Source organism: Jaculus jaculus, chromosome 4 (genome assembly GCF_020740685.1).
Source record: "Jaculus jaculus isolate mJacJac1 chromosome 4, mJacJac1.mat.Y.cur, whole genome shotgun sequence".
Lineage (NCBI taxonomy): Eukaryota > Metazoa > Chordata > Mammalia > Rodentia > Dipodidae > Jaculus > Jaculus jaculus.
The window spans coordinates 72,152,447-72,175,810 of record NC_059105.1 but is presented as its reverse complement, the minus strand read 5'-3'; the positions used below and the strand labels follow the sequence as shown (position 1 = coordinate 72,175,810).

The following is a 23,364-nucleotide window of genomic DNA, read 5'->3' as shown; positions in this document are numbered from 1 at the left end:
ATCATGAACTCATGTTGTATTTTCTCAAAGGCCTTCTCTGCATCAATTGAGATGATCATGTGTTCCTCGTGATTAAGTCTATTTATGTGGGGTATTATGTTGACCAATTTCTGTATGGTGAATCATCCCTGCATCCTTGGGATATGGGATACTTTATCAAGGCAGATAATTCTTTTGATGTGTTGTTGCAATAAGTTTGTGAGGATTTTGTTGACGATCTTTGCATCTAAATTCATCAGGGATATAGACCTATATTTTTCTTTTCTTGTTACATCTGTCTGGTTTTGGTATTAGAGAAATGCTAGCTTCATAAAAGGAGTTGGGGAGCATTCCCTGCTCTCCAGTTATGTGCAACATATTGAAAAAAAATGATTTCAGTTCTTCAAAGAACATTTGATAGAATTTTGCTGAGAAGCCATCTGATCCTGGACTTTTCTTTCTGGGGAAGTTTCTGATTACTTTCTGAATCCAAGTGGATGTGGTAGGGTTATTTTGGAGATTGATCTGCTCTGAGTTTAGTTTTGGTAGGTTTTATATGGCTAGGAATCCATCATTTCTTCCAGATTATCCAATTTTGTGGAGTAAAGTTTATGGAAGTATGTCCTGATGATTCTTACAATTTCATTGATGTCTGCTGTGACCTCTCCTTTTTTTTATTTCTGATTTTGTTAATTTGAGACTTCTCTTTTGTTCACTTAATCAAATTGGCCAGGGGTTTAACAACCTTGTTTATTTCTTCAAAATTACCAGCTCTTTATTTCATGGGCTTTTAAAATTGTTTTCTTAGTATCCAATTCATTAATTTCTGCTCTGATCTTGAATATTTCTTTCCATCTGGAGCTCTTAGGGTTGGATTCTTTTTGTTTTTCCAATTCCTTTAGGTGGGCAGTTATTATTAATTTGGAATCTCTACATTCTTGTTATGAGGGCATCTGGTGCTATGAATTTTCCCCTTGGGACTGCTTTAATTGGGTCCCATAAGTTTTGGCAAGTTGTGTTTGCATTATCATTCAATTCTAGAAATTTTACAATTTCTTTTATTTCTTCCACAACCAATGTTGAAAAGTGTGTTGTTCAGTCTCTAGAAGTTGGTGCAGTTACTGATGTGTCTTTTGTTGTTAATTTATACCTTAAGGCATTGTTATCTGATATGATACAGAAAGTTACTTCAATTTTTCTGAATTTTTGAAGGCATGCTTTATGGCCTAATATATTGCCTGTTTTGTAGAAGGTTCTGTGAGTTGCTGAGGAGAATGTGTATTCTATAGAATTGGGGTGGAAAGCCCTGTAAATGTCTGTTAGGTATAGTTGATCTAAGGTGTTGTTGAGCTCTACTACTTCCCTGTTGATTTTATATTTGGATGATCTTTCTATTGATTATAGTAGAGTATTGAAGTCCCCAACTACGATGGTGTTGGTGTTTATTTCTTTCTTGTTGCCAAGTAGTTTTTGTTTTATAAATGGTGGTGCACCTGTGTTTGGCACATACAGATGTCCTCATCTTGGATTTTTCCTTTGATGAGTGGCCTTCTTTGTCATTTTTTGTTACTTTTGGTTCAAACTCTATTTCATCAGATATTAATATAGTGATAACTGCTTATTTCTTATTTTCATTTTCCATTCTTTCACCCTGAGGAGGTGTCCATTTTTACTGATGGGGTGGGTTTCTTGAAGACAGCAGATAGAAGGGTCCATTTTCTGACCCTTGTTAACGTGTGTCTTTTGATGAGAACATTGAGAAAATTAATATTTAAGGTTATAACTGTGAAGTTTCAATTTAGTCCCTACCATGATGGTATGCTTTATAGTGTTTGGTCCTTTCTGTGCTTTGTACTTTTTTTGAGCCTGCTCTAGTTTTGGTTATTGTAATCTTATTCTTGCAGGCTCTTGAAATTGGTTGTTTGATTCTTCTGTGTAGAGTATTCCCTAAAGTATTCTCTGGAGGTCTGGCTTTTTGTTCACATAATCATAAAGTTGATTTTTTTTTTTTCATGTAAAGCTTTTCTTTTACCATCTATTATGAGGGATACTTTCTCTGGGTACAGTATCTTGGATTGGAAGCCATAGTATTTTAGACTTTGTTCCATGCCAGGTGCTTCCAGCTTTCAGGATGTCCATTGAGAATACTGAAGTCATTCTCATAGGATTTCCTTTGTGTGTAGTGAGTTGTTTCTCTCTTGCTGCTTTTATCCATCTCTACTTATTTTCATTGTTAAGAGCATTAACTACGATGTTCCTCAGAGAGGTTCTTGTTTGGTCCTGGTGATCTGGTATCCTGTAAGCTTCTTGCATATAGATGGACCTCTCTTTTACAACATTGGGAAAATCTTTTTCAGTAATTTGTTTAATATGTTCTCTATGCCTATGGCCTGGATTTCTTCTCCTTATGTTATACCCATGATACAGATGTTTGGTCATTTTAGGGTATCCAACAGTTTTTATATTCTGTTCTCATGACTGTTTTTGAATTTAGCAAAGTTTCTGGACTCCCTATCAAGTTCTTCTATCTTGTCTTCCAGCTCAGATGTTCTGTCTTCCATATCTTCTACATGCATTACTTTATTAGTGAAGGGTTCTAGAGAGGATTTTATAATTTATATTTGGTTTTTGCTTTCTGTTGTGTTATTTTGCATGTCCTTTTTAAGGTAAAATTTCAGTTCACGGTCTGATTTTCTTGATGCTTCCTGGAATTCATTCTTGCATTTGATCATGTCTTCATTAAGCTGAACCATCTGGTTATTGAGAGCTTCCATTTGTTGATTCACCTTCAATTCATTTATTTCTCTTTTGGTGCTTTTCTGGTTTGTTTCAGTTAAGTTAACCCTACTGACAAAAGCTGAGTGCTCTAAGAGACAATTCTATTCAAATTCAGTCATGCAATTGTTGGATATTTTTGATGATTTGCTTCCAGTTCAGCAATTCTTTTGATCAGAGTCACATTTTATAGTGTTCTTATTTTGGGTTTCAGTTCCTGTTATTTTCTCTATGATTTCATTGAAGGCTTCCCATGTGGGACTAGGCATCCCTGGTATAGATCTCTCAGTTTTCTGATTTTCATTGTTATTTTTGTATTGTGGTCTATCCATGTAGGAGAAAGTTTTATTTTATTGAGGGGGAAGCAAATATTTGTCCTTGTAGGATCTTCAGTGATTGTTCTGTTTTAAATGTGAACTGGGTTGTTGTATGATAGGGTTATAACCGCAGATGTGCATATTGTGGAGATTGCAAGTAATTAAATGATATCTGGGGAACTGAAAGCTCTAGCCTAGTCATTCCACTTTGATACCCTGTTCAGCCCAAGGAGAACAGGGGTTGGGGATCCAGGACCTGGGAAGTCAGAGACAAGACGCCAGGTCCAACAGTGACCTGTGCAACTTCTGGCTCAACAAAATAGGAATTTGGGTACCCACAGGCTAGTCAATCAGGAAACCCAAACAATAGGCCTACATCTGCAACACACATACAGGGACCAGGCTGTCCAAAGCCAGCAGCAGAGGTACTGCCACCAAGGGAGGTTGGAAATGAACTAGGAGCTCTAACCTACTCACTCCATGTGTGCACCCTCCAGTGCAGGGGATTCAGTAGGTGGAGACCCAGGTGCCATTCAGTCAGGAAGTCAGGAAAAGGGGCCTTCTTCTGCAGCAAGCTTACTGGGTCCTGACAACCCTAAGCCAGTAGTGGGGGAACTGGGATCAAGTAACAGGGAACTGGGACATGGGGAAGAACTGTGAGCTCTCACCTACTCTATTATTTTTTCTTAATTTAAGCAGTTTTTATTTAGTTGTGTGTGTGTGTGTGTGTGTGTGTGTGTGTGTGTGTGTGTGTATGCTTGCACACACATGTGTGCTCCCCAGGACCTCTTACCACTACAAATAGAACATCATATGTTTGCATAACTCAGGATTTAGCATTACATGGGTGGCCAGGGAACTGAACCTAGGCCAGCAGGCTTTGCATATAAATACCTTTAACCACTGAGTAATCTCTTCACACCTAGTTTGTCTTTTCTATATGATGTGTATATTCTTGAATCTAGTACATTTTCCCCAAAAATACAGAAGCAAAAGTTTGAATTGACTTTAAAACATCAAGTTAAGTAGCTGGGCGTGGTGGCACACGCCTTTAATCCCAGCACTTGGGAGGCAGAGGTAGGAGGATCACTGAGAGTTTGAGGCCACCCTGAGAATACATAGTGAATTCCAGGTCAGCCTGAGCTAGAGTGAGGCCCTACCTTAGAAAAAAAAAAAAATCAAGTTAAGAACCAATACTAAACTAGAAATGAAAGAAGGGAGTTTGAAAAGGAGAGAAGAGGAAGCAAGAAGTCAAATATTTAAGTCACCAATTTTAAGAGTACCATTAGCAAATACTGTGAAAATACAAAAAGTTCACATCATTTACATTTTTATGATAACTTCCATAGCACACTATTATAAGTTTAAATTTTGTATTTTTCCATGTATTCATAGTGAAGTAAAACAATTTACAGATAAATATTATATTGGGATGATAACATCACTATAATTACTTTTTCATTTCATTTAATGTTTACAACCACAATTTAAGCACAATAAACTTAATCATATTTATTCACAAATGAATAAATTGAAGCTTAGGCAATATATGAATGTTGCACAGATCACAAAGAATGGTTAGAATAAATCTGTGTTGACACTACTTGAACTCAGAATTGTCCAGTGGAACTTGCTACAGTGAGGAAAGCATGTGAGGCAGAGACTTGAGTCATGTATAGTCATAAGTACTTGAAATGTGGTTCATGCAACTGAAAAACTGAACTTTTAATCTTATTTAATTCTAATTATTTTAAATTAAATGGCGATATGAACCTAACAGCCACAGTACAAAGTACACAATACAAGGTGTAATAGATTACACTGAAAATATCTTGTGGAATATTCAGAAAGCCCATGTCATAAGTTTTTCTTAGGGTTGATAAATTGAAATATCACTTCCTTACCTATTTTTAATCAAAACAACATTGCTAGAAAATGTATGTGCTTATCTTCATTAATAAATAAAGTTATAAATAGCTTACTTGTAAGTGTTTTGAATGAAATAAGCATCATGTAATTATGTATAGTGATTTCCTCAAGTCAAATGGAAATATTTTTTCCTTATGTGTATTTGTTATAAGACCAGCTAGATACACACTGCAAAGCAGCACAATAAGAAGGTAACAGAAGAGATGAGACTGAGAGGAAGCTGGTACTTTACGTGCATTAGATGCAAGCCGAACGCATTAGATGTAAGCAGAATAGGGTGCACGGCAAGCTAGCTGAGTTCTCTCTCGGAGACAGGCTCATATACTGAGAAAGAATGGTGGCAGAGATATACTGTAGGATTCTCTCAGGAGTATGTAGCGTGTGGGGTGACTCTGGGCCCTGCCTACACTCCTTCATGTAGTGACTTAAGGCTAATATCAATGATCAGGAATCACAATGCCTGTTCTTTATTCTCTACAAAGTCTTCTGACCTTTCTGCTTCACATTCTTCTATCAAGAGTGCTTGCTTTCCTTATACAAACATTACTATAGTGTTTTGTTTTATATGTCTTGCGTATCTAAGAACATTTTGTGAATTAAAAACAATATTTCAGCACTGGGCTGTTCTCCTATAATTTCAGCCTTCAGAGTCCGAGGCAAAGAATCCTAAATTTCTGTGCCCAAATGGAGATCCTGTCTTAAAAACAGAAGAAAAAAAAATCCTTTTCCAAAAGCCACATAAACCATCCCAAGAATAAACTATAAATTTTTCTTGCTTTTTTTTTATAGTTATGACTCTTAAATCTATAGGAATATTTTAAAAATATAAATCCTGAAGGACTGTATCTCTCTACCTCCTTTTTTTCCTAATGGTTATTTCTTAGCCCTGTTAGGACGTTCAAAGCTGGCCTTGGTTGTAGCTTTGGAAGGGAGTTTGATTGACTGCACATGTGTGTGAGCCATGCATATATTACCAGGACACAATGAGGCAGCATGCCCTCAGAGGCACACTTCTGAAAAGAGTGGTTGACTCAGGCCACACCTATACAGAGCTCAGCTCCTAAAAATAGGTGCTAAGTTGCATCCTTTCGACACAGGGCTAAAATAAATTCAGCCGTCGCATGTACTGGCTTCATAGACCTTTCAGTGGAGCTGGCCTCCACTCTGATTCCGTTCAGGGGACTGGGAAATTTGCTGTACATGAAACAAGGGAGGAAACTATTCACTGAAGAATTATAATGATATAAGATGTTTCTACGAACTTGAGGTGAAGTCTATTACAAAAGGTATGTGTAATACAGTCATTGATATATCAAGGTTGTAAAATGATCTTCTAGTCACTGAAAATCAATGAAGACCACAAGCCAAAAATCATCATTTTAAATGAAAATATTTAGTTGATTTTGTTCCTATCATAATATTTAGCATTGTTTCCTATTATGAAATTTAGGACTTCATACATGAATCTCTTTATATAAAACATTTTTCATAATTAAAATTGAAGTATAAGTTCTTTTGTTAAATAGTCTGAAAATTAAGATAGACAACAATTTACAGCTAAAAGGTAAACCAGAAAACATTAGTTTTTTTATGAGCATAGAAAGATATTAGGAAATATAAATTGTAGTTTTTGGACTTTGTCATAGAAAAGGAAGGGTCTGAAATGTTTTTAGCTATTGAGGCTTGCTCATTGAAATGGAGGGAAGTTATTCTTTTCCAGCCTTAGTTTGATTCTGTAGCTTCAGCTCCAACCATGGACTCATCTCCTCTGGGAGTTTTATTGGAGTAAGGATTAAAGAATCAGGTTCTTACATGTTCTGCAGAATTAAGAAAAGCACCACCAGTTGGATCTGCCAGCCCTAATTATAGGAATCACAAACTTAAATAGAAAAGACTGTGGTTGTACTTTGAAAGTATCATGCCCTATATACTGTTTCAAATGGATTTTTTCTGTCTTAGATTGCCTGTGAATACCTTAATTTGGTCCCGTTGTGCAGTGTTTAGATGTTAAGAGTGAAGTGATTTGGAAGAGACATTATAACAGAATTACCTAAGACACCATCTGAAAGCAAGGACACTTTAAGATTACATAATGCAAGGTTTAAATTTAGATGGTTGGTGCTGAACTGAAAGATATTTTATTTTTACCAGAGCTCTATTTGGTCACTGATGAGCTGTCAGTAGTTTAAATTATTTTAAAATTTTATGTTCAAGTGCCAAAGGACAAGTAAAATATTTACTTCAACTACATTCAGAAATGTGTGGATTTTGCATGAAAGAGCACCTGCTTTTGGTGTTACAAGACAGCAGTGAGTGGAAAAGATCAAGGGGCAGAAATTAGAGTCTGAATCTTATGTTTGAGTACTTCTCTGCCTCTCTACCTTACCTTTGAATATTTTTCTCTTCTTGTATCAATATATAGACTAACAACTAGATCCATTTTTTTAAATGTCAGTCAGTGTTTCAGATGTCTGCAATGTGGCACAGTACCATTTGCTTGGGGAAATGTGTAGTCTGGAGTTTGGACTTAATACTTCTTCTTTCATCTAGTGTTGGGCAAATTGAAGGTGTATCTTCCGTCAAGCTCCTGAAAAATGAAAGTAGACATTCCTTAATGATCACAGAGGGCTTTGCCTCAAAATATGTTCCTGCAAAAAGTGTCAACACAGACCACCACGTCTCATGTGGTTAGAGAGGAAGGGGTGTATTGCTGTTCTTCAGGTCTGCTTTTGGGTAAAGAGAAACCTACTTTTAACCCCCCTCCTGCCAAAAAGAATAGCCCACCACATGCTGGTGCATGACTGGATGTGAGCTGTACTGTGTGTGTCCTGACACTACTTCTGATACCAAATGTTATATATTTTCCAACTACAAATAATTGTCCAATTCCCTAATACCAAGGAGGTGTTCTGCCATCATTTCACCTCTGAACTGGATGCTTTGACTTAGAAAAGACCACAGGGGATATGGCGCAGAGACAAAAATAAATAAATAAAAAATAAAAATAAAAATAAACGCCACTGTAGATACCAGCTGAAAGCTTCTCACCCCTCTCCCCAGCCGTGTACTGATTCAGGGGCTGCCAAGTCCCCTTCTCAGGTTTGCTAAGTCACTAGCATGGTTCACAAAACTTGCACAAACCTCTGCTTACTACCACTAATAGGGTGTAAAGTATCCATTCCACTGAAGTCAATGGAAGATATGCATAGGGCAAAGGTGGGGAGAAAGTTGGTCACATAGAACTAGGGTGTCTTCCAAGGCCACTGTTAAGTTGTTCTCTTAAGACCAAGGGATCTCTGGAGTAAAGGGTTTAGTGAGCTATTTCAGGTGTTAGTCAGCAAAGAAGCAGTTTCTGTGACAAGTCCAACACCCAGAAACAAATGTAGTTAGCATTCAAAGATGTCTGTTGGGCCTAGATTTAAGAATATTTTTATAGAAAAATTTGGGGGAAGAAAGGATGGGTATTTGCATTGAGCCTACATTGGCTACAGACAGGAGCAGGGGGATAATTAAAAGCAGAGGAAGCTGTGTCACAAGACATTTTTTTTTAATTTTTTTTTTTTTTTATTTGAGAGCGACAGACACAGAGAGAAAGACAGATAGAGACAGAGAGATAGAGAATGGGCACGCCAGGGCTTCCAGCCTCTGCAAACGAACTCCAGACGCGTGCGCCCCCTTGTGCATCTGGCTAACGTGGGACCTGGGGAACCGAGCCTCGAACCGGGGTCCTTAGGCTTCACAGGCAAGCACTTAATCACTAAGCCATCTCTCCAGCCCCACAAGACATTTTATCAGGAAAAAATGCTTGACTTTTCTGGAGTAGCTGGGGCTACTGCAGCACAGATAGGCTCCCGAGGGGTTGAAGTTCTAACGCCAATGTCAAAATGTGGTCGGTGTGTTCTACAGCTATAAGCTGAGTAGCTTTCCTTATCTTTACTCTCTTCCTTAGTCCAACCTTCATACTTAAACATAAACCATCTCAAAGTTTCTCTTTTATTTCATCTACAGAGAAACTGACCAAATCCTTCGCTTAGGGTTCTTAGGAGGAATTCAAGTTGCAGAGCCTGTCTCCCTTTCTCAGAGGTAAGAATGGAGCCTGAAGGTGCTAACCTTCTCATCTTTGACCATGCTGAAGCCATAACCTGCTCCCTTCTCTCTGCTGGCCATGGATCAAACCACTAGAATATAGAATGCACCACTACTGAGGAGACTCCAAAGGTTTCTGTCACCTGAGCCACGAACAGGCAGCAAATAATGTGTTGTTAATAAGTCACACATGTCCACAATGTGCTCTTCTCTTACTTTAAAATGTCACCTATACACTACAGATATAGGAGGCTGTATTCAGTTCAATAATTATTGGAATTCACTTTTTTTTTGTTTTGTTTTTGTTTTTGTTTTTGTTTTTCAAGGTAGGGTCTCACTCTGGTCCAGGCTGACCTGGAATTCACTATGTAGTCTCAGGGTGGCCTCGAACTCTCGGTGATCCTCCTACCTCTGCCTCCCGAGTGCTGGGATTAAAGGCATGCATCACCATGCCCTGTGGAATTCACTTCTTATAAATTTAACTAACCTGAGTATTTTGCTTCTATATAATATAAGCAGTAAAAGAATAAAGAACAATGACAAGTAATGATAAGAAGCAAATGTATTCTTTGCTAAAAATCAGCAAACTCAATTCTTTGTATTACTTCTGATACATCACAAGACAGTGAATCCATATTAATGACATGAGGGGCTCTGTGAACCTGCATGATGGCTTGAAGTGATCTATGAGCAGTGTAGGAAGTAATCCAGAGTCTTTCTGGCTTAGTTATGCTTCTTAAAATACTGGCAACAATAAAGGATGCTTAACAAGCCAATAAAGAATCTTGGTGGCTACTTACGTTAACTTGTTTAAATTCTGCATTACAAAAGCAGAGACACCAAGAACTAGGAATCCACACAAGGTTTACGCAAAGAAAGATGGAAACCCACCTTACTGACGACTTCATCTCAGCGATGATGCACTTATTCTGGGAGTCTTTGCGCTATGTGTCTTCCCCACCCCCAAGTACACAAACCCGGGAGACATTTTAAGTCACCATCCGATAAATCCTTTTTCCCTCCTTCCTGACTTCTTTTTTTATTTAATTAATTGGAGACATAATTAGTTGGATACATCATGAGTTGGTACCATCCTCTCCCTTGTCCCTGCCCTCCTTTCCCTGGGTACCCTCCTCAGTGGGGTTGCAGGTATTCCCTTTGGGGTTATGGGTCACCCATTGTGTGGGTAGCAATCAGTTGTTGGGGGAAGGCAATGCCTCTGGGTATGATGTCCTAATCTGTGGCTCTTACAATCTTTCTACCCCCCTCTTCCAAAGAATTCTCTGGTATATGTGTTTTAAGTCTACTTTAGCGATCAGCTCTTAGAAGCCTCTTGATTTCTGTTTTGGTATGTGTTGATTAACCTCAGCATCTGTCTCCGCCCTGGTGATGATAGCTAAACTCACCATAGAAGCTGCATTCTTGCTCATCTCTGCCTTGCCTCTGTGGTTTCAGCTGGAGCTTGGCTGAAGTGCAAGGGGCAGTTTATCTCCTCGGGTCTCGCTAACTTCTGAAAAATAGATTCTCCAATGGAGGGTGAAGTCAGCACAGCTTAAATGGGAAAGGTCTTGTTAATTTAGGGAGAATGTGGTGGATATAGCCCCTCTTTTAGCCAAAGACTAGTGGGAGATTAACTTTGGAGAACATAATCTTTGTCCCCAAAAGATTCTTATGTGGTTCCCATTCCAGATATGGGTTTCTTTGCACTGTGTGGATCTCTTAGCCAATTAGGAAGCCATTAGTTACCCAACAAGGCTGTATGCCACTATTGTACTTTATACAACTTGTCAGGGTATTTGCTTCTGAGTAGCTTAGACCCCTGGTTACTTGGACCATTGTTGGCCACTTTCCTCCAGTAGCTCATGTAGCTCATGGGCTAACTGGGGCCTGGCTCCCTTTGAGATTACAGCCAGGTCACTCTGTGTTCTGTGCCAGCAAGCAGCATGTGGTACCTTCAGTAGTAGGGTCTTACCTCAGGTGAGTTTTGTTTTGGGGACCTTGTAAGTTTCTCCAATCAACAGCTTATTGTGAGTAGCAACCACATTCTGGAGGTTACAGGCCATAGCTAAAAACTTAAAAAAAAAAAAGTTAGGCTTCATCCCACCCTCTCCAGGGCCCTTCTTTTTAGGTTGCTCCTGTTGAGGTTTCAATTCTTTAATCTATCTTCAGGGAAAAAGGTTTCTATCATACCAGTTCATTGTGGGTTTAGTTTTGTGTTTCCCCACCACCATCCTTCTCCCAGCCTGAACTCCTTCCATCCTCTTCCTTTATTTATTCTTCTTCTTTTTTGTTGTTGTTGTTCTTCAGCAGTGGCCTTTTGCTGCTCTTAATTTTGTATTCATGTTTCTTTTAAAATTAGGACAAATAACCGAAAACCTGGTCATCTAACTTGTTGAAACTCATATGTAGTCATGAGTTTATGCTTTAATTTTTACCAAACGTTTTATATCTATCTTCTTTGTAAGATGAGAATCTATCTCCTTCAGCACCCACCATCGTGTCTTTGGAAATGTTTATTTTACTCCTCTTTGTGGTAGCCTTTAGGCAGACATTGCTTCCCGTGTTTTTCTAATCATGCACAGGATAATTCTGCACTGCCTAGAGATGATTTAGACATTTCTATGAACTACAGGCATTTGATTTTGTAAGTAAGGTCACATTTAAACCACTCAGTTACCTTATAACTTGATGGAAAATTTGTCAGTATCTCTGCTAAGTTTTATTTTGTTAGCACTATTACACTAGAAGCCGTTTATACAAATAATTAGAAGCTTGTTAAAAAAAAAAAAATCTAAGAGAAATTAAGTGTGCTACCGAAGCTCAGCTATTTATGTGTTTTATATATTAGACATGTTGATCATCTAATTTTAGTGTTATATAACCAATTAAGAACATTCTTGGAAACAGAATGAAGTGATTTTATTCATATTATTAAAGGTTAGGAATTCCAGCTACTTGCTTAGGATCCATTGTCTCTAACTCTGGTGCACACAGGGTCATTTTCCTGCACCCAGAAGACAGCTGTTTTTCCACTAGGGTACAGATCAGCAGGCTCCAACTCAAAAAAGTGGGAGCAACACTTCATTAGCGGCTCAGTTTCATTAGCATGAAATATGCTAGTCCTTTGAGTCCTGGAGGAATCAGAAACATTTATTTTTAGAGATGCAACTATATAGCACATGTCTGTTTCCAGCTACTGACTCACCCTGGAATGGAAATAATTTCAAGATTCATCATCCCCCACCCCCATCTTTCAGAGCTGGACAATAGCCACACTGCTGCTCTGTAAAATTTCACAGAAATCAAATTTGGAAAGCGTGTGTTTGTATCTAAGTTATACCCTTTATTTATCAAGCCATCTACTCCGCTTATTGTAGTTGTTAATTCAAAACTGCTACTTAGGGTTGGAGAGATAGCTCCAGTGGGTAAAGTGCCTGTCATGCAAGTTGGGCACCTGGGTTTGGACCTTCAGAACCCCATTAAGCCAGGCACTGGTGGCATCAGCGTCCATAATCCCAGTGTGCCAATGGTGAGAAGAAAGACAGACAAGGATTTTCTGGAAGCTTATGAGCCAGCTAGCCTGGCATGGCAACAGTGAACAGTGAGAGAAACTGTCTCAAATAAGGTGGAGAACAAGGACCTGCACCCAAAGTAGTTCTGTGACCTCCATACATGTGCAGTGGCATGGGTATACCTGTACACACACACACACACACACACACACACACACACACACACACACACCCCAACATAAACACACATCATATACACATACAGGAAGAAAACTGTACCATAATGGCTCCCAATTCCTAGCTTTCTTAATATAATTGAAGAATAATCTCTCAACTTCAGCTTTCACCTCTTTTATTTATTCCAACTTTTCAACCTATCTTCTTGATTCCGTAAATACACTGTTACTTCCCTTTCTTTTACTTATCCTCATATTTGCACAGCAATATCTATTTAAGCAAGTGTATATTTGTGTATGTATGAATTCTGTTCTGTAAAGCATAGCACTTCCCATGCTTCCATATTATTATTTATTTATTTCATATTCTCATATCCAAGAATGATGAGTAGGCCTCAAACAACCACAATAACATCTATAATGACACCTTTTATTCTTTGTGAAATATCAAGAAGATTGCTACATTGATTTATATAAATATTTGTACTGATAAACTTAAATTTCAATAATGGGAAACTAATTTTTAACATTGGTCTTCTAATGATAGATATACAAAAATATTCCCATGTGTGCAAAATATTCATTATTGCTTATATCTTTACATTTTGATCAATCTCAAAAATGATAAAATATTCTTAAGTAGCATGTGGACCTCTCTCTGACAATTTCCAATATTTATTTTGATAATAGTCCTCTGGGAATATTTTCCTTTATTTCAGGTCTATAACCATCCTTGAAATGTGTGAAGTGCTCTGAGTTTGCCAGAATCAGACATTGTCTCCTACAGTCAGATGATGCCCCAAAGTTGCTCCACATGACACCACTCTGGGAAATCAGAAATGCTGACAGGTTAATCCTAAAAACATTAAATACAGACGTTAGGACTGTCTTTTTGGATTTGAATTCTTGCTGTTACACTAACCTACTTGCCAACACTGATCAAATTAACAAGTGTACCTCATTTCCTCATCTGAAAAATAGAAATACTAGAAGTATTTTTCTGACAGCATTGTTCTGAGGGTTAAAATCATATTTTCAAAGTGACATGAACATTATTGTTTGGTACATAGTACTGAATAAACTTTAATCATTAATATCATGATTACTATTTATTAAATGAAGCTAGTTTAACACAGTAATCATTGTTATTATATACACAGGGAATAAGATAACAATGCCAAGTACTAAGTTACTTAGTATGTAGAACATTTTATACACTAGCTATACACTGAAATAACTATTTTTTTTTATTAGTTTTCTATTCTGCAAGTACAGGCAGTTTGGTACCATTATTAGGCTCATCCATGACCTATCCCCTCCCCATTGGCCCCTCCTTGTTGAGGTATATGGGTCATGCATTGTGGGGTTAGCCCACAGTTATTGGTATGATAAATGTCTCTGTATATCATGACCCAACATGTGGCTCTGACATTATTTCCGCCCCCTCTTCTGCAAAATTTCCCTGAGCCATGTTGGGTGCATTTTTGGTCTGCTTCAGTGATGAGGTGTTGGGGGCCTCTGAGGCTCTGGCTCTCTGATTTGGTAGGAGTTGATTTTTCTCTGTGTTGGTCTCCTTCCCCCTTGTGCTGGTATCCGGTTCATAAGGAAAACAGCACCCTTGCTTGTTTTGCCAATTTTCCTTAGTTTCAGTCAGGGCCCTTTTGAGGTATGATGGGGTGGCTCTCTCCTTAGGATCTGCATCTATCTGAAAAAGAGAAGCAGATTCTCCAACAGAAAGTAAGTTAGCACCAGGTCAAATGAGATAACCCTTACATTTTTTATAGAGATTTTAATAGGTGTAGGCCCTCTTGTACCCCATGATTGATGGTAACTTGATATTGGAGAGTGGGCTAAAAAACTATTTAAGAAAGAAAATTGTCTATCTGATTGAATAGTTTGTTCTATTGTTACAGGCATCCTTACCATTCACAGATAGACTCCAGTTCAGATTAAATTTCTTTCCTTTCTGGAGTTGTAGAAAGTTGTTAAGTATTCTCTATGATAATTTTCCAAGCACTTTAAATGAATAACACTTTTGCCATTCTCAGTGTAAGCATCACACTACTTCAAGCACCTAAAAATTTCCCCTAACTTAACCCCCCCCATTTATTTTCTACATTTTAAACTTAGTCAGAATTTTGACCCAAGTCTTGAACTCAAAGTCTATTCTCAGATCGCAGTTTGCATCCTACTGTCTCCCATACTTGATTTGCATAGAAATTCTGCTCTTGATGTCCAACACACTCTCCACATTCTCAGCCTGCCTTCCCCTAGCACTTTCTGCCTTTGTTGGTTTCTTCCTGTCTTGGGCTCATTTTCAGTGAATATGTCAGAATGAGAGGAGGTCTGTCACTCATGGAAAAGCACTGAAAGATAGTAGGGGCAAGACTGCTGACTCTGAAATCTGAAATAGACAAAGTAAAGCAGAGTCTAATTCATCACTGGAAGCAAAGCACATGACTCCATTCATGAGAGGTGCAACAGGCAAGAAGAATGAAGAAAAACCATGAGCAGAAAACAAACCAAAGGAACCGAAGAAGGAAAAGGCTATAGTGACTTACACCTATACTGGAATGTAAGAGTCTGAGGCAGGAGGATGGCCAAAAGTTCAAACCCAACCTGGGCTACAAGGTGAGTTCCTGTCCCAAAACAAACAGGAAGTAGTAGCAAGATGTATAGGATTCTAGGAACAACAGGCATCACATAATGAAGGCCAAGTTCAATGCCGGTGTGTTAGAAGTTCTTTACTGCTGACTTCTGCGGTGGGAGGGGAGTTGTAAGAGCTTAAAGGAGCCATACCAGACCTAACACTCAGATACTGCAGGACCCCCAAAACAGGGACCCCACGCTCTGCCCGGATATGGCGACACCCCAAATCACTCTCAAGAAGCGGTCTTGATGCAAACTGCAAGAGGATTATATTCCAAGCGCACTGGGACCCACAGTCATACACCACGCAGGGGTAGAGGACTGCAGAGCCCCGAATGCAGGAACGGGACAGTTTTTATAGGATTTCTAACAAAGCCTGTGCATTAGACCAATCATTTTTTAACATCAGGGGCCCACGGGGTGCGAGCCAGTCAGTTTGTGCCACTCCATAGTTTCTAAGCCAATTAGTTGAAATTGCTCAAGCCCCTCTGTGGACCAATCAGTTTCCTATGACCTCGGTGGTCAGCATTTGCGCAGGTCCTTGGGTGGGGGTAGCAAAGTGTGGTCTGAGGCAGGCTGCTACAGCTTACAGTGTGGGCTATTAAGGCTTATGGTGCAGGCTATTTACAGAAACCAAATAAGCAGTTTACTTCATTACTCATTTCCCATCCTTGAGGGCTATCTCATGCCCTTTTTACCTAGTTTTATATATTAGGAGTAGGCTCTGATATAATGAGGAGAGGGATTCTCTGCTTACTTCCAACAGAGAGTAAAGCCTAGAATTTGAGGTATGCAGGGACCTGCTTAAGCACCCTTTGGAGCATGATAGTATTTCTGGGCTTTTGGATTCTTGGGCCTTTCAATACTTTGCCTGGGTCCCACTCTCAATTTTCAGAGCAGATCTTCCATGTACCTCTGTTCCATTTGTCTTCACCAAACTGTAACTCAATTGTTTCCCATAACTTACTTTTTATGTGCCCATTCAGAGGCATATGTGTGTGTGTGTATGTGTGTGTGTGTGTGTGTGTTGCATGTATGCTGATTACTCAACAATTTTATTCATGTTTAACAAACTTCTTATAATGTTACCATTATTCATTACAATCCCAAATGCTATTAATACACTTCTTGAACAAATAAGAAGAGAAACAAGTTTATGAGAAATAAGAGCAAAAGCAGCCATATTGAGTTTTAAATGTTTTGGTAACATACAATTAAGCTTAGTTATTACTGATGTACATTGTATAATGGATAAAATGGAGTTAACAAAGCCACATACAGGGGATGAATGAAACTACAGAGAGTATATATGGTTGGTCATCAGGAGATTCTCTCTCTCTCTCTCTCTCTCTCTCTCTCTCTCTCTCTCTCTCTCTGTGTGTGTGTGTGTGTGTGTGTGTGTGTGTATGGTGTGTGTATTGGTCATTGTAGATATGTGCTATTTGTATGTAGAATAATCATCTCAACAACCATGCTCATTGCTGAAATTTTGTTAAGAACTATGATGGGGACACCTCCAAGCATTGTTCTGTGATTTTTCTGTTAGAATCAAGTGTCCACCATGGGGAATGTTTCAACATATGCCTCAGGCTCTGTAGTGCCAGTGAGTGGGGCATAGGGATTTTCACCACATTTGCTCTCTTTGTCAGCCTTGGGACTCAAGAGTAATTTGGGAAGCCCCCCCCCAAAACTAAAAAGGTTCTCAAAACAAGGTATATTCTGGTTCTAATTACATGGTCCTCCTAAGAATAAATGTGTGTGCCTGTGTGAGCACGTGTGGAAACAAGTACTGGTTTTTTATGATCTGTCTATACTCAGCTCCTTGGGTTTAGGAGAACTGGTCTCTGAAGTGAAAGGTGACAATGACACAAGTGTATCTGGGAGCTTATACTTTTTAGGCTTTTTCTAACTGTATTCTGCAGCTACATAGTAGTAGGCGAAATTTTGGCAGAAATTAAATTTTGCAGGAAACCCACAGTCAATTGATTTTGGCTTCGCCAGGAAACATTTTTGCACAGTTCTAATTTTTTACCTGCTTGTGTGATACACAAATTTTTAGAACACCATGTTCTGAGCATTGTGGGTAAAATACTAGACTCCACTGTGGGAAACATAGATTTACAGGCAAGAAATTTATTTATTTCTTCTAGAAGCTCTAACCTCAACTTGCGCAAACCTCTCTGTGCTGTTTAATAATTTCTATTTCAGAATTTAAAAACATGTTTTATACTCTGAACATTCTAGGAAAAGGAAGCAATGAAAACTGGGTTTTCAATATTATTTCAAAGCAAATTCATTCAGTGAGTGCTAAGTGGGTACCTACTGTGTATGCCACATAAAATGTTAAATACTAGTGAAGATGGCCATTTTAATCTAAAACATCAGTTTGCTTCCTGGCAATCTAGGAATTTTAGTTCCAGGTAACAATAAAAATTTAATAACCAGTTCTGCAAAAATGTTAGGAAGTCTCTGCCATTCATTCCTAAAGGAAGCACACAGATAATCTTTTCTAGAAATAATTTTTGCTTTTTTCACCTGTGCAGGAGGACCTGCAAGGTGAACTTCTGGTCACCTTGTGAGAGCCAGCATTATTACTGACAATGTATCATGCTGTTATTTTGCAAATACAGTAACCTAAGAGCTCTTCCTCTGAAACCGTGATAGTCTTGGTTCTTCAGACTAATAGAATAAGAAGTAGAAATTGATGCAGAGCTCTTGACGGATGGTTATGATGTCGGTTATAATTGTATAAAAATTTCCCTCCAAGGTCTCTTATCCTAACATAGCAGCAGATCAAACTAATATAAAAAAAGACTATCTAAAGCTTTTGATATGGCAAATAGGAATGCATACTAGAAAAGCTATACCAATGCTCCTAAAGCCATAAAGACATCACTTCATGTGGAATTTTACAAATAAGTGCAATATATAACAATTGTTTAGCTGTTTTTTTGTTTTTTTTTTTTTAATTTTCAAGCCATGCCAATTTGCTGGGGGGTTTGTCTATTTTTTAATTAGTTTTGTACTCAGTGAATACAGTCAAGTTGGTACCATTGTTAGCCTCCCTGACCACCCCCTCTGCAGGGACCCTCCTTGTGTAATATTATTTACCTACTCTGCCACCTCCAATTTTTCCTCCCTTAGCCATAGACTACATTTCAGCTTAAATAATATGGATCTAGGAAATCATTTGCTTGCAAATGTTAATTAAATTCTTTGTTGCTCACTGATGTTACTATCTCAATGCACATGGAGAACAGCAGTTTTTAATTTGAACACCATTGGAAAGCTGATATTTACAACTTCACCTTTAAAAACAGTGGTATAATAAGCTGCAAGAACTAAGTTCCTCCTATTATGCCACATTAATAGGATTAGGTTTTGAATCCTAAGGAAAATAAACAAATGCTAATGACCCATTTTTACAGATAAATAACTGTACATAAACTAAGGGATGATGAGACATACTAACTATGCAATCCATGTGTATCTTAACCAGTGAAGACTATTAAGTTACTTTTACTCTGTGGACTATTTCTAGTACTAGTGTATTATTAGGAATCTGACATCATTGGTTTCTGTTGAAATTACGCACAGTACTTAGATGCAAAGGGTATTTACATCATATTCATGGTGACAGTGAAGAGTACTGCAGCAACTGATAGATTCAAAATAATGATATATTAACATTAACATTATTATAGCTTCAATTTATAAATACCCTTGCTTTAAACTTTTAAAAATATCTTGTTTAGAATGTGTACAATATTACCCTGCATCTTTCCTAATTATAGAGACAGTATTCAGAAAGCAATCATGACAACACAAATATTTGCACTGAATTCCAGATATCTTCATTTTTGAGCACATCCTAAGGACCCACAGCTTTGGTAAGAAAAATTGTAACCCACAGGCATTTCTTAATATTTCTTCTTGCCATTGCTTGTACATTCTTTTCCAAAATGAAGGAATTAGATCCACATCATTCTAAATGTGTTCAAGGTTCTTTGCAGAATCTTTCTAAGAGAATCATTACTTTGAAGAGTGAACCTACTGCAGAAAGAGTAGCTTGTTTACCCAGCAATATTGTATTATCTAAGAATTTTCACTTTTCTTCTTGATATTTTAGTTCTCCCAAATAGAGTTCAGAAAAGAAAATGTATGGAGACAGGGTAGTTTTCCTTCTTTGATCAAGGCTATTAATCAGCAAGTTCAAAAGTAAAATTTATCACCATATGCTGCAGTTTGTGAACTTGACAAAGTAAACATTATAAGGAAAAACTTCTTTAAAAATTTGTTTATTTTTATTTATTTGAGAGTGACAGACAGAGAGAAAAAGAGACAGATATATAGAGAGAATGGGCATGCCAGGGCCTCCAGCCACTGAAAACCAACTCTGGCTTAAGGGGTCCTGGAGAATCAAGTCTTGAACCAGGGTTCTTAGGTTTCACAGGCAAGCACTTAACTGCTAAGACATCCTCCAGCCCAGGAAAACATTTTTGATCATTGAAGACTTTGTTCAAATGTAAGGACTGGATTTCTCTGAGACAAAATTAAGCAAATTTCAATAAATGTGGTTACTCAAGGGATAAGTGTGAGGCGGGAGGGATGGCATAGCAGTTAAAGCACTAGCATACAAAACTAAAGGACCCAGGTTCAATTCCCCATGGTCCATGTAAGTCAAATGCACAAGGTAGCACATGCTTCTGGAGTTTATTTGCAGCAGCTAAGGCCCTAGCATGCCCATTCTCTCTCTGTCTCTCTTTCTCTCCCTCCCTCTCCCTCTCTCTTTCTCTCATATAAATAAAAATAAAATATAAAAAAGTTTACAGACTGGAGAAATTGCTTAGTGGTTAAGGCACTTGCCTGCAAAGCCAAAGGACCCAGGTTCAATTCCCCAGGACCCACATAAGCCAGATTCACAAGAGGACACATGCAACTGGAGTTCTTTTGCAGCAGCTGGTGGCCCTGGCATGCCCATTCTCTCTAAATATCTCTCCCTGCCTATTTCTCTCTCTCTAGTAAATATTTTTTTAAGTTTTAAAAAAAGAATACATGTAATTAGTTGAAGAAAAGTTGCCAGAGCGAGTGTGCCTAAGTCAGAGAGATTCATAATTTGGTGGTTTAGGACATTCTTTGATATGTTTTGTCAGAAAATTGAGATTCTAGTCTGAACACAAAGGTGGAAGTTAAGAAGAAGGAAAATAACTGGTTAATTCTGAAAAGCATCCAGACTCTGGCTGTTCCAATATGCTTTTAGGACAGAAATTATTTAAGGTACTAGTCAGTAAATAATTAACTTTGTTATCTTCTGCCTACACTCACACAACTTAAAGATAGGCATGCCAAAAGAATGTTTTCCAAGTTGCAAATTATTTAAGACTCATCTGTATTGCTTAACTCTTATTTATTTTTGATTTGTGGAATACTGTAATGCTCATTCCTAATGGTCAACTTGAGTAGTTGAGAAATGCTTTAGTGATTGGTTAAACACAACTCTTTGGGTGTCTTGGGTGAAGCTTCCAGAAACAATTAGATAATGAAAGTTCTGACCTAATGAATGGATTAAGCCTTTGGTAGAATTGTTGTATTGGGGAGGGGAGATGTTGAAGCCTAGTTGGAGTAAGCAGGTCACTGGAAGAATGTCCATGAGGGCTGAAGCTTGTCACGGGCTCTACCTCCATTTTCTTTGTGTGTTTCCTGGTCATTATGATGTGATATGCCCTGTCCCCCAGCCTTCCCCACCAGGATGGATGGCCACCTTGATACCATGGGCAAAATAAGGACTTCTACCTTTCAAGTTAGTTTTCTGTCAAGGATTTGGCCACCACAACAGAAAACGTCCCTAAAGCCGGGCGTGGTGGTGCACGCCTTTAATCCCAGTACTCGGGAGGCAGAGGCAGGAGGATCGCCATGAGTTCAAGGCCATCCTGAGACTACAGTGTTAATTCCAGGTCAGCCTGGGCCAGAGTGAGACCCTACCTCGAGAAACCAAAGTAAAAATAAAAAATAAAAAGTCACTAATACAAATACTAACAGCGCACTTGGAACTCAGCAAGCTGATCAGTTCACACAAGCTAGCTTTATATGGAACTTTTCAGAGCCATATAGGAGACTGTGGTGGCTTGAATGAGGTGTTGCCCATAAACTTATGTGTTCTGAATACTAGGTCCCCAGGTGGTGGCAATTTGGGAATTGGAGCCTTCTGGAGGAAGTGTGTTCTTGGGGGCAGGCTTACTGATGTTGTCCACCCAATGTTGGCCAGGAGGTAATATCCAACCTCTGTTCATGCCACATTTCCCCTGCCATCATGGAGCATCCCCCCTGAACCTATAAGCCAAAAATAAATAAATAAATAAATAAACCCTTTCCTCCCACAAGCTGCTCTTGGTCAGATATTGTCTGTCATCAATGTGAAGCTAACTACAGCAGAAACAAAGGCTGAGTTACTTAACAAAAGAAAGATTTTTTTAAACGAGTGTATATATCTATATCTATCTATCTCTCTATATATGTATATATGTGTGTGTGTATGTACATATGTGTACATATATACACACATATATAGGCCATTTCCACCTACCAATGGCATGTTTTTACCATCAGAAACCATTCTCTGTCTATTCTGGAAGCATTTAGGACTTTAGGGTTGCAAGTCGACATTTTATCCATTCCTCCAGAGGCTTGACATTTCCTATTAATTATAGATAGATCTTGTTCATGATTTCTTCATGGCTGAGATGGTGAACACATTCACGTCTGCTTCACAAGGCTTCATTTCTAGATAAAATGCTTCTCCTAAGGCACTGAGTGACACTAAAAGGAGGATTTTCAGGGTTCAGTATCACAGGCAAATTAGGGGAAATTATAAATGAGGCGGCGCTGATAAAAAATACAATACATCAAGAAACAAAGTGGGAAAAAATGAATTACATAAAAAAGATAGCAGCTCAATAGGATGTAGAATAGATAGAGTGATATGAGGCTTGGGGTTTTTCTAGAACAGAAATTTTAGAGCAGAAAAAAAATCATGTTAAATGGAAAAAATATTTTAATTGAAAAAAAATGCCTATTTGTAAACTAATAAATCAAATGTAATAATCTGTTCTTACTTGAGATACATTTCTTCACAATGTAAAACTTGCAACATTTGGGCACCTAGAAAAGCAACAGTACTAAAGCATAGATGAATATAAATGAAGGATGTGGTGTCCTTTGGTTTTGCATCTTCAAGGTGTCACAGGGCAAAATGGACTTAAAGAAAGGGCCAGTTAACATTATCTGTTTTGGTTCAAAATGAAGTATACAAAGGCCACTCTTCAGTGATTTTTTTTCATGGCTCTTAAAATACCCAGAGCACTAGAAAACATGAAGAAGTATTTGGAGGAAAAAAATCTATTTTCTAAAGTGTGATATTATAATGTGTTTTCACAACCTTTACATATTCAGATGATTCTTGTGTTACTTGCTAGTAAAAACTTGCTAATTCATTGCCTACTAACAAAAACAACCTTTTGAATTTTCTATATACTGACAATTATTTTTTATTGTATGGTCTCTTCTACAATGGTACAGTCATATGTGTAGTTTTATGTCATCTTCTTTGCCCCAATCCAAGCATGAAGTTACCATATCATTTGTGCTTTGTGTCCTCTTTGTTTCAGGCATCATGATGAAAAGAGAAATGGAACATACCCCCTTATAGGAAAGAAAAATCCATATATATATATATATATATATATATATATATATATATATATATGTATATATATATACACATGCATATGTATATATATATATGATATATATGTATATATGTATATATGTATATATATATGTGTGTGTGTATGTGCAACTCTTTATTTATTATTATAGTTATAATTTTCAGTTACTCTTCACAAGTAACCATATAATTATACTTCATTCTTCCAGTTTTTTAGG

The 23,364-nt window shown here is 37.9% G+C and overlaps 1 protein-coding gene across 1 annotated transcript in view; it reads left to right on the top strand.

Annotated features, from left to right (window-relative positions):
* Xirp2 (xin actin binding repeat containing 2) overlaps positions 1 to 23,364 on the top strand; it is a 325,028-nt gene that overhangs the window by 236,633 nt on the left and 65,031 nt on the right. The gene's annotated exons all lie outside the window — the stretch shown is intronic.